Source organism: Phyllostomus discolor, chromosome 8 (assembly GCF_004126475.2).
Source record: "Phyllostomus discolor isolate MPI-MPIP mPhyDis1 chromosome 8, mPhyDis1.pri.v3, whole genome shotgun sequence".
NCBI classification, from domain to species: domain Eukaryota; kingdom Metazoa; phylum Chordata; class Mammalia; order Chiroptera; family Phyllostomidae; genus Phyllostomus; species Phyllostomus discolor.
In genome coordinates, this window is record NC_040910.2 from 52,149,857 (window position 1) to 52,162,350 (window position 12,494).

Consider the following 12,494-nt stretch of genomic DNA (forward strand, 5'->3'; position numbering starts at 1 on the left):
AATGATTAATATCCTTATTACACATAAAGTAGCTTTTAAGTCAATGAGGAAAAGAATAATAACCCAATGGGAAAATAGAGAAATGACATGAATAGACAGTTCATAAAATAAGAAATACAAATGACCAATAAAAGTAAAAGCAAATGTTTGATTTGGAGGATAGCAAATTATAAAATAAAACCTCATTTTTGCCTATAAAATTGACAGGCATACTTTTTATGTTGTGCCCGAGTGCCTAAGATGTGCAGAAACAATGGTAGGGTCTGAAGCCTCACGTAGCACACGCTCTGTCTGGGCCTGCCAGCCTGAAGGGAAGACCACCATGTGTCCATGCAGCCCCGTGCGAGGGTGGCGCGGCACGGTCCGGAGCGGTCCTTTCTGGAGGCAGACCAGTGTGCCGCCCTCTCTGTTACTCTGTGTGGAGGGGCTTTCCTGATGTGGAGGTGAACCCTGGAGGCGTGGAGACCCTCTCCCTCCACCTGGCCAGACCAGTGTGCCGCCCTCTCTGTTACTCTGTGTGGAGGGGCTTTCCTGATGTGGAGGTGAACCCTGGAGGCGTGGAGACCCTCTCCCTCCACCTGGCCAGGTGGGGGTCTGCGTGCAACTGCCTGTCCAGAGAGAAGGGGCGGAAGTGTCCTTGGGCAGAACGTGGCAGGATGTCTGCAGATAGTCTGAAGTCCTAGGAATACTAAGCAGGTGGGACCTGCACTAATGGGGTGTTTTGTTTTCTGACGTTTTCATGTCTGGGCCTTGCTGGCCCTGGAGAGGCTGCCTGTTTCTGCAGGTAGCAAATGCTCACCTCAGATCGGGCTCTTCAAATGTAAACCACCCAGTCGAGAGCCTGCACCCTCTGTCACCTCCGTCGTCGGTCTGAGCCACCATCTCCCCAGCATAACCATCCCAGGGCCACGAACCAGACAGCTAGGGGTGGCCCCTCTGCCCCAGAGCCCACCAGCATTATTCAAACAGCCAACCTATGTCCCTGCGAATCCTGCCTAACCCGTTCCTTCCCACAAAAACCAGCAGTGAGGGCTCTCGCCCCTGCTTTCCCTGCTGCTCCCTTGTCTCCCTGACCGGCAGGCCCTGGTACCTCCCTGGGTGGCCCTGGAGGGCTGCAGTGGCTCCTGCTTCTAGGGACCTGTGAGCACAAACCCCTTCCTTCATGGCCATCACTCTCATCCGTGTGTCTTATCAGCCCCAACCAAAACCAACCCCAGGACGTTTTAGAACTGGGCCTTTAACTCCTTACGACTCAGACATTCCTCCAGCCCATCTGGGGACCATGGGAAACAGGGGAGTATCTGGCTTTGTATTTCTCTAATTTTATGATATGATTATGGTTGTGGCTTGTCAGCATACACTTGTCCTTGAATGGGAAACTGAGCTGACCTGATAAGGTTAAGGTTCATGGTCAAGTTGATAGCAAGTCCTTACCCTTGCCTCAGTATTAGAGTCACCAGGGGAGATTTTCTAAGCTACCAAAGCTGGACCCTTGGCTTAAGGGATCTGGAGTGGGGCCCAGGCATTGCTGTCAACCTGGAAGTTTCCCAGGTGACACTAATGTAGAGTCAGGGGCAAGCACTACAGTATTAAAGTCGGGTTCCCGAAAGCCCCCAACCAAATCCGCCACTGACTGAAACCCGGTTTCTCTTCCTGCTCAGTGCACTCTCAGGGAAGACCGTGTGCCCTCTACATAAAGGGGACAGGCTTCTACGACCTCCACTGGGGTCCCTTGTGCCTGGGCTCTGAAGATTAAGGGGCTTGGGACACCGCAGACAGAATCTGAAGTCACAGACACAAGTCACCCTCTGCTCCCACTATCCATTACGATGTTGGTTGGCATACAAATTTAGCCTGTAGTGGGTTGGTAGTGTTTGAACCTCCCCCACAAAGTTCTCTATGGGAAATCTAGTTAAGAGCCTTCTTCCTGGGGGAGGTTGAGTGTAACAGCTGTTCCTCATCAGGGCTGATGGCCTCCCCAGGATGCAGCCCAGTGTTGTCCCTTGAGCTTAAAGCCTTTCCTTCCCAAGGACCGACTCACATTTCAGGCTGGCAACTAGAAGCACATCCTTTCTCTCCATAGCTGCGGACAAAGACACTTCCTGGGCCATGTGCATGGAAACACCTGGACCCGGGAGGTGGGGCACATGCCACGCTTTGGCACGTTTAGGTAGAGGTGTTGTGCAGTCATGGGGATCGATGACTTCTTCCTTGCCATCCTCTACTATGGGGGATGCAAAGCTACAATACTGGATTTCCCAGCCTTTCCTGCACCATGTGGAGGCCGTTCTCTGGCCAAGGAGATGTGGGAGAAAGTCCCTGGGAGGAACTCCTGAATCGAAGGCAAAGACTCCCTAGGAGAACACTGCTGTTGTCTTTACTGGTTCCCTTCTTCCTATCTGGACTGTGATGTGATACTGGGGAGGGGGGCAAGCATAAGGTTGAAGGCCTGTGTATGAAGGATGGTGAAATGGAAAGATGGAGGAGCCTGGGTCCTTGAGCAGCTCCATCTGCTCAGGACTGCCAGCCCCTGGACTTGCTGCTGCATGAAACAAACAAGTCCCTAGAGTTCCTGGGCTAGGCATTTTTCTTCCTCGCACCCACAGTCCTACCTGGTGTGTCATCAGTTTTCTGTGCTGGTTTGGCAAGTGAGCACCAGAGGCTGCTCTTCAGAAAGGCATCTGATGTTGTGAAAAGACAACCCAAGTCAATGACAGAGGTCCTGAATCCTAGCCTGAAATGTCACATGAATAGGCTGAGTGTCTGGGGCTAAGTTATTCACTGTCACCAAGGCACAGTTTACTGATCTGCAAAGTGGCAATAATTTGTGTTTCACACAACAGATGGTTCTAAATAGAAAATGAGGTAAGAATGTGAGAGTGTTTTTAAGACTGTGAAGCAATGTCCACAGGTCAAGTGTTAGGGCAAACAAATGGCCTCGGTGTTTGTCCCCAGGGGTCCCTGAAATAGCAGTTACCTGGGCAGAAGGCCTGTCTCCGGTGCCCAGGGCCTGAGAGATGGAACTCCTGCATCTCTGGTCCAGCCTGGGGACACTGGAGCACACAGAGACAGTGGGTCGTGCACAGAGTCCTCACTGCTCGCTCTCTCTCTCTCTCTCTCTCTCTCTCTCTCTCTCTCCATTCCCAGGGACACTAAGTGTGCCTGGGAATGGGACAGACCACAGAACCCTGGAGCAGAGGAGGAAACTGGGGTCACATTTTCTTTATGACAAAGCTAGTCAGCAACCATCCAGCATTACCCGGGCGCTCCCAGCAAGGGCTGTCCCTCATTCCCTGTGGATGAAACTCACCCAGGTACTGAGGCCACATCTCATGGAGCCAAAACCGCCCTTTAGAACTCACACTTGTTGCTGTTCTTTCTTTGAGAACTGCCTAGAACAAGTCCCACCTGTCTTGCACTTGGCAGAGCGTCTCGCACATTAGAAGGCAGCTACTGCGTTGTGTTCAGGCTGAAGATCGCCATTGCTTCAATGAGTTTGGCCACTTGGGGTGACATCCGACACTCTGTCTACACAAAGATGGCCTGGCGTGGTTCACAAACCAACAAGGGAGGCAGACCCGTAAATGACAACAGTACAGTGCGACATGCCTGTGGGAGACCCACACAAAGGGCTGGGGGACACAGGTGAGGGACAATATACTCCTGAGAGTGGGGAGGGGGACATCCGTCTAGAGCAGGTCATCCTGGGAAGAATAAATGCAGACTCAGCAAGGGCCGGATGTTGTGGTCAGAGGTGGCAGGTGATACCGGTCTGAGTCAGCTACGGCCATACTTCGGTGTGGCCAGAGTCACATTACTGGGGACAAGGGGCCACTGCAGGAAAACTCCACTAAATAGAGGTTTCTGTGCTGAGTGTACAGACAGGAAAATTGAGGCTGAGAACGATCAGAGAACCCACCTGAGGCAGTATTCCCAGCGAGGTGAACCCCACCTTGTTACAGGGCAGCCCAGCACGTTGCCCGGACGCTCTGGGCCGCAGGCTCACTGTGTAAGGTAGAGATTACAGTACTCATCAGGCTTTTCTCTTAGGTTGTTGAGCACGTTGAGTGAGTTAATAAAGGGCTTAGAATAGCACCTGGCACATGTTAAGTGATCAGTAAATGCCAGCCCCTGTGGTGGACAAGGGAAAGGCTTCTCTGGGATTCATTGTACAACCATGTCCCTCGTCCCCCAGCTGCACCCTCTTCTCCCTGCAAGGAAGGGCAGGCACAGGTCCGGAGGCAGAGGGACAGAAATGGGCTTGACTTTTATTAAAAACAATATGGTTTTCTTTGCCTGTTGCCAGTTCCTCCATATTCAGGTCTCTGGCCACTTGTGTAATTTAAAACATACATATTACAAAGATGTACTTATTGGTGACATGTCCCTGGCATCTCTGAATGAAATGCCTTCTGCTACCGCGCCTCCCAGGCCACTGGGGATGATGGTTGCTCCACAGCATCTGCCCCCTTAAGATGGCTGACTCAAGGGCTCTGGTGCACACCAAGGGGACTTGAGCCTCAGGTGCTGAGTTCAAATCCTGCCGAGTTCACTGTATTCTGCGCACTCCCCAAAGCCTGCACTCTGTCCCTCTGGCCCATTGCAACTTTTTTCACTTAATAAAGCTGAGTGACTTTTTAAAATTTCAAAGCTTCATATACAGCCAAGCAGACAGCAGAAATCACCGCATTTTTTTTTGTCACCATGAGGAATTTTTTATTATCTGTTCTGCATGGGAGGGAGGAGAGAAGGAAACTGAGGAAAGGGAAAAGAAAAGTGCAGCTCATAAGAAACATAGTAATCCTTTCTTTAATTTGTTACCAGATGGATAATTCTACCTCCTGAAGCTACATTCATGTCCACCCCACTCGCCAGTTCCTCCTCTGACTTACCTGTTTCTATGAATGACACTGCCATTTTGTCAGCCGTCAGATTCAAACCATGAATCATCTTCTGACTCCTCCCTCTCCAATCACATTTGAATTTTTCTGAATCCATTCTCTGGAGCCCATTCTCACCTTTCCTCATCCGCTCTGACTCCTTAGGTGAGGACTGAACTAGCTCTTGCTTCTACTATTTCACTAGCCTCTCACCTGGCCTTATGACCTGTCTACCTCCCTTCCTACTCACACCTGGCTTAATAGAAGCCATTCTATTAGGGTAATCAAGGGCTGTCTTGGTAAACGAATTCTGTGGAAAACAAAGAAAGAAACAAGCATGCTCCCAGATCTGGAGTGCTGACTCCTTTCCATGAGTAAATATTCACCCCCCTGGTCTAGCCAAGCTGCTAGCCTGAGGTCACAGAACCGGAGCTGTAAGGAAAGAGCACAGGAACTGGCTCTTGCAACCTCGCAACTACCCGATGACCCTTCTAAGGAATGACTGTCCACAACTTCTGACTTACACTTTGTAACCTAGCACTGGAGGCCCTGTAGCTGGCTGTCCATCAGTCTGCCAGCTGATCCCACCATCACCCTCCACGTGTCCACGGAGGCCGGGGACGATCCTGACCTCAGGTGTGCTTCTGCTTCCCCACCTTTGTACCCACCAGACAGTCCGCCCCATTCTCCAAGACACATCTTAAAGGCCACCCACCTCCTCCACGAGGCCTTCTTCTGAGCCCCTTGAACAAGATACGCTGTCCTTGCCATTGGGGCCCCAGCAGCACTTCGTCTGCGCCTTCTCTGGAGCACGGATCACAGTCTGCTATGCACCTGGTTATACGTGGGCTCCTCTTGGTCCCTCTTATTAGATTATAATTTCCTTGAAGGTAGGGACAATTATTTCTCTGTTGTTCCTAAAGGGCCTGGCAGATATTCTTGCACACAGTACATGCGTAAGAAATATTTGTTGAAATAAATGTACCCATTTCCTCTGTCAGGATAAAACATTGTTTTCTTTTTGTGTTCTGGAAGGCGGATGCAATTTTTGGTCCCAGAGCTGGACACAGCCCTTTGTATTGCTGCTCCCAACCATACAACACTTAGCATAGAGGCTTGCCTTTGACCTTGTGGCCCTTGGCCTGGGGGAGCTGAAGCCTCTGACTCCTGAGCCAGGTCTGTCACTTACCCCTTACCTCCCAGGAAATCGAGAGCAGCCCAGTCAGACCTAACGCTTCCTCCCCAGAGCACAGAGGTAAAGTGCTGGTTGGGTTGGCTCCTCACTAAGGGCCAGCGTTTGCCTGGAAGCTAGGTCTGGGCCTCGGCCAGGCCAGGAGGCCTTGGCATTTGAACTAGAGCTGGGGCAAGTCTGCCAGGCCTGGCGTTGAGCTGTGGGTTGGCCTCCTCTGCTCTCAGCCTGAGCCACCGCAGTCGCCAAGGCCCCTAGTGTGAAGGAATTTGAGTTCTAACTTTGGGTGGCTACGTGGCTGATGGCTGTGTTTGTGAATATCTCATTCCTACTTTGGTTGCCCAGCTGGTGGGAACAGAACGGGTAGTCATGGGACTGTCATCATGTGCTGTCCAGGTTAACATGTAGCATTTCTATTACTATTAACAGACTTTGTGCTCCTCACTCCATCTGTTCTCTGCAATAATTGCAGTTGTACAGACCATGCCTTTGCTACAGGCAAGCTCTGGGGAAGAGGATAGTGCTTTTATGAGAAAAAAAAGTGTTAAAAAATAACAGCAAACACGAGAAGAGTGTGGGAATGGAGCTAACAGCAGGTTTCCATTTTCTTTCGGATTCAGGCCCACAAAGGTGGTGTTTTCACACTTGTTCGGGGTGACCAAGCCCAGCCAGATGGGGGTGAGTGGCCAGGCTGGTGGCTCAGCCTTTTGGAGGTGGGACTTCTCACCAGCAGATTTGGCCCCAGTTGAGGTGGGTGGACCCATGGTCACGCTAGCCAATGAGGAAGTGCTGAGAAGGACAGGGGGCCCTTAGGGAGAGGCAGCAGTGGTTTTGATGGCATGGCATGGCCTGCTTGAAGGAGCAAGGTGAGAGCAAGGCCTGGAGGACATGATGGGGAATCCAGAAGGGCTGGTGGGGAGGGAGAGGTTTAAGCTAAATGACTGGGAGTCTGATTCTCTACAAACAAGATGGGAGGGGGTGCTCTCAATGAGCTCCTGTCCTGAGGGCTATCAGGAGAGTGAATGGGTTATTGCAAAATATTACAGATTCTTCTGATAGAGGGTTAAGAGAACTATAAGGAACAACTAAGGCTTGGTGTGTGAAGTACAATAACTATTAAAAGCACAGAGCAAATGCTTATGGATCTGAAGAGCTCTGATTTGTAAGCATAGTGTGTGGGGTTTCCGTCTTTTCGTGGGGGTGCTAAACAAGGCATAACTATGAGTACAATGACCAGATGGGTCTTTGTTGTGGGCCTTCCTTCCCACTACCCAGCTTGTCCATGGGAGGGGCCCAACTCTGAATGTCGCATCTCATCCTGTGAGGCTGAAAGTGGGAATCTTACCCCTTTGCCCCAGCCCCGCCCCCTCAGTACTGTCAGCTGTAATGCTGAAGGCTCTGCTGAGCTTTTCTAGGAGTAAATTTTATGGAAAAGGAAAAAAAGATGAACGAAGAGAATACAGCCATGTGATTTCTAAGTCTTCCAATTTCAAGGAAAAATTTTCCTTTGAAAGAAACCCACAGAATGTGACTGGTCAGCTGAAAATAAGACATTTGTTGGGGAAAGTGTGTGTGTATGTATGTGTGTGTTCAATGCTATCCTCCAAACCCATGAGAGGATTTTAAAAAATTTCTCTAAAAGCTCACATGGAGAATCAGAGGGACCATAATGTGGTGATGGTCACAGTGTGAGACACTGTCCAGGTATTGGGTAGACCTTACCTGGCTTCCCTGTTTCAAATCAGCCTCAAAACTGATCAGGACATTCTAGCCCTGGCCAATGGCTCTGTTGGTTGGAGCGTTGTCCTGTACACCAAAAGGTTGCAGGTTCAGTTCCCCCATCAGGGCACATACCTAGGTTATAGGTTTGATCTCCATTCAGGGTGAGTGCAGGAGGCAACTGATGGATGTTTCTTTCTCAAATTGATGTTTCTCTCTGTCTCTCTCTCAAGTAAATAAACATATCCTCGGGTGAGAATTAAAAAACACTGATGAGGACATTCTAGATCTACTTAAAAACTAGATTCAGTGAATCACAGCGATTGGTAGGCCTTTAGCCAAGAATTTTCAAAATACACAGGTGTGAATGAATACACTATTGGCTGGGCCCTCCAAACGTGTTTTGTTAATATAAGAAAATATTAATAAATAGGGAAGGGGAGGGTTTTGAGCTATTCCTACCTATTGACAATTTTCTAGAATTATGTTGGGAATATCCACATCTTCTTGGGCCGAAACTTAATTGGAAAGAATGTGAGTCGGCTTCTTGAGAGAATGTGTGTGTTTAAGACTTACATTACATTACATTTGGTGTACCTACTTCTCTCGCCCGGCCCAGACCAAGGGCTGGCTCTCAGGGTCCTCTACATACATGAGCTGTGCAGTAAGCGTGCTTGCTGAACGCATAAACAACAGCTATAACTAACTGTACTAACAGCCGAGGACTTTACCACCAAGTAAAGGCCTTTCCCTGAAAAGCAAATCCTGAATGTACAAATTGGTATAACCCTCAATTAAAGATTATTAAACAAATAATAGCTACCATCAATTGAGCTCTCTTGTATCATATGCCAACTACTTCATATCTCTTGCCTCACTTAATTCCACAGCCAGCACAGAGGTCACTGCTATTATTCCCACTTTAAAGATGAGAAAACTGAGGGTTAGGCAGATGGAGTAACCCATCCCAAGGGCGCATTGTTAGTAAGTGGTGCAGGGAAACATCAAGCCCAGTTCTATCTGGCCCCAAAGCCGGGCTCTCGAGCACTCTGCTCCGTTGCCCTCGGAGGGGGAGGAAGTAGGACTCCCGCAAGAACAGTTGTGCATCCTTTATTAGTGACAGTTCTTTGAGGAGGTAAATCAACTAAACACATGAAATTGTGTTTAGTCAAAAGCTTTTGACAAGGTTACTTTCAAAATTAAGAACTTTGATGCCAAATATTTTGTTATTGATAGGAAAGAGCTTGGAGACAGCAATAAGCAAAGCCACAAAAGGATCTACTTTTCTGTTCCCTTCTAGATTACAAGGCTTGGGAGCTCCTTTGTATGTCTTTTATTCTACACCTTTATATAGATTATAGTGAATTCCCAGATACTCAGAAGATGGGGGGAATCCCTTATCAGGTGGAAATGCCACCCCCACTGCCCTATGTGGGCATTTGGGCTCACAGACCTTGGTGGAAACAACCCTGGACACTCCTGGGAAGACAACTCAGACAAGGACATCACAGTCACTACAGACTGTTCCCTAAAGCACCCAAGGGGTCCTTGTGACATGGAAGGACAACAAAGGGTCAGGCTTAACTGGAAGGAGACACACATAAATGAGTGTGTGACACTTGTGAAGAACCAACTCATATGCTTGCAGGGAGGCTCTGTCCTCAGTTTCCAGTGCTGCAGAGAGGGGCCCCCATATCAGCTAGGAGCCATGAGAGGGGAGGGGGAAGGCCAGATGAGGGCAGGAGAAGGAGATGAGGATGAGCCAAGTCTTTCAAATCACTTAGAGTCAAAATGTCCAAACAGTCTTGGTCATTAGATCCTGGTAGGCAGAACTGTAGGGAACTCTTGGCACTTGAGAGGGAAGCAGTTAGAACGGACAAAAGGAACTGTTAACACACACAGCAGGTGGTCAGCTCGCCTACTTCATTATCCAGGAGGTGAGACAGGTTGAAAATACAGATTGCTCTTTAAAAGGTTTGGAGAAACCTGTGGGTTATGGATGTGCACTGGCTTCTTGGGTAGATTGTGACTTTTAGAAGGTGATCCTTAAGGATTGATAGCAGTGCAGGGAATTGGGGCCATCAGAAGCCTCTAGAGGTGGCGGCCAGAGCCAGTTGTCAAACGCAGGACAGACTACAGTTCATTTTGACCCAGGGTGCCAATTCTGATGCTCTTCTTGGGCCAGAGGAGGTAAGAATCAGTATGTACACAATCTGAGTAGAGTAAATATGATTTACAAAAAATAATGCCTGGTTCCTACAATTACATATGAGCCCTGCCTCCTGGGGGGTCAATAAGGAGAGCCTTAACAATATGAGAGTTGAACATGTGGATTGAGCTTTGGAAAGATGTAGCAATAAAGTAGAAGAAGCATGTCTCTGTCACCAGGACAGGGTCCCAACAGAGTCATAGAGAAGTGCAGGACCACTCCTACTGCCATGAGGAACAAGGCACTGAGAAGAGAGGTACTTGGGGCAGTACTCTGTTTCCACCTTGAAATCGTCAATGATGTTTACACTAGGGATTCTGCATCTTTATGTTGCGTGGGGCCCCATGAATTACACAGCTGATCCTTGTTAGGAGCTACTCCACCGTCATCAAATGGTGGTCGGGTGGTGGAGGCCAGTTGTCAAAAGAAGGCTGAAGAAGAAGGCCAATTGAGGCAGCTGGATCCAAATGATACGAGGAAGTGGAACATGTGTAGAATGCACAGTTTCCTAGGCAACTAGTTGTTCTATCTAAGTGTTACACAAATGCTTTGCTATAAACATTTCTTAATGGCAGGGAATAAAGCAGAAGAAATCAGGTCCAGGGTGGGGGCACTGGGGCACACTGCATGTTGCTCAGTGACCTGCTGAATGGAGAACCCACAGTCAAATCATTCAAAAAAGAGGAAAAAGTAGGTTTTAATGGGCCTGGTCTCAAGTGCCTGTTTTGGGGTTGAATGGCAGCCTTCACATTTTCCTGGCCTCGTGTGCCCAAATGTATGTATTTTTTGGAAACTTTCTTAAGTAATGACTTCAGCTTATGGTAAGGGCCACTCTGAGTTCTCCGGGATGCTGGGGAGCCTGGATTCTGAATGAGGGGAAAGGATGACATTATGGAAGAAAAACCAGAGACATGCACAGGAGCCCTGGGCCAGGGTGTGCCCCTCTACTCCTCTCCTCTCTCCTGTCTCCACACTGAAGTGACATTTCCAAGGATCACTTCACTCTTGGGTGGGTGCAGAGGTTCTCCATCTTCAGACCAAGTTATCTCAAATCCTCCTCAGAAAGTACAAAGGTGCTGATTCTTGGCAGAAACATGGTTGAGAAAGAAAAGAATATATAAATCATATTGTCCAGCAGGGGACTTTCAGCCAAGATGGAGGCATAGGTAGATATACTTCACCTCCTCGCACAACCAGAAGAACAACAACAAATTTAAAAACAAAAAACAATCAGAACTGCCAGAAAATCTAACTGTATGGAAGTCCTACAACCAAGAAGTTAAAGAAGAAACATTCATTCAGACAGGTAGGAGGGGCAGAGACGGGCAGCCAGGGTGGAGAGGACACGTAGCAAGGTGGTGGCTGTAGGACTGGGTGAGGCAGCAGCTGGCAGAGCAGGCAGTCCAACATTTGCATGCAGATATACCAAGAGGAACAATTGGGGAGCAAGACAGACTGCATAGCCCACGGTTCCAGCGAGGGGAAATAAAGCCTCAAAACCTCTGGCTGTAAAAATCTGTGGGTGTTTCGGTGGTGGGAAAAGCTCCCAGCCTCACAGGAAAGGTCTAGAGACCCACAGGGTCCTAGAATGTACACAAGTCCACACACCTGGGAATCAGCACCAGAAGGGCTCAATTTGCTTATGGGTAGCAGGGGAAGTAAATGAAAGCCTGCCAAGGGCCAAGCAAGTGGCATTATTTCCTCTTGGACCCCTCCCCCACATACAGTGCCACAATGCAGTGACGTAGGTTGTCCCATCCTGGTGAATACCTAAGACTCTGCCCCTTACTGTAACAGGCACGCTGAGACAAAGAAATATGGCCCAAATGAAAGAACAGATCAAAGCTCCAAAAGTAGAACTAAGTGATGAAGAGATAGCCAACCTATCAGATGCAGAGCTCAAAACCCTGGTAATTAGGATGCTCACAGAAATGATTGAGTATAGCTGCAAACTAGAGGAAGAAGTGAAGGCTATGCAAAATAAAGTAAACAAAAATATACAGGGAACCAACAGTGACAGGAAGGAAACCAGGACTCAAACCAGTGGTTTGGGGAAGGAAGAAATAAACATTTAACCAGATAGAATAAAGAGACAAGAATTCAAAACAATGAAGAGAGGCTTAGAAACCTCTGGGACAACCTTAAATGTTCCAACATCTGAATGGGATGCCAGAAGGAGAAGAGGAAGACCAAGCAATTGAAAAACTTATTTGAAGAAACAATAAAGGAGAACTTCCCCAATCTGGCAAAGGAAATAGACTTCTAGGAAGTCCAGGAAGCTCAGAGAGTCTCAAAGAAATTGGACCAAAGGAAGCACACACCGAGGCACATCATAATTACATTAGCCAAGATCAAAGATAAGGAGAGAATCTTAAAAGCAGCAGGAGATAAGGGGACAGTTATCTATAAAGGAGTTCCCATAAGACCATCAGCTGATTTCTCAAAAGAACCTTACAAGCAAGAAGGGGCTGAAAAGGAGTATTCCAAGTCATGAAAG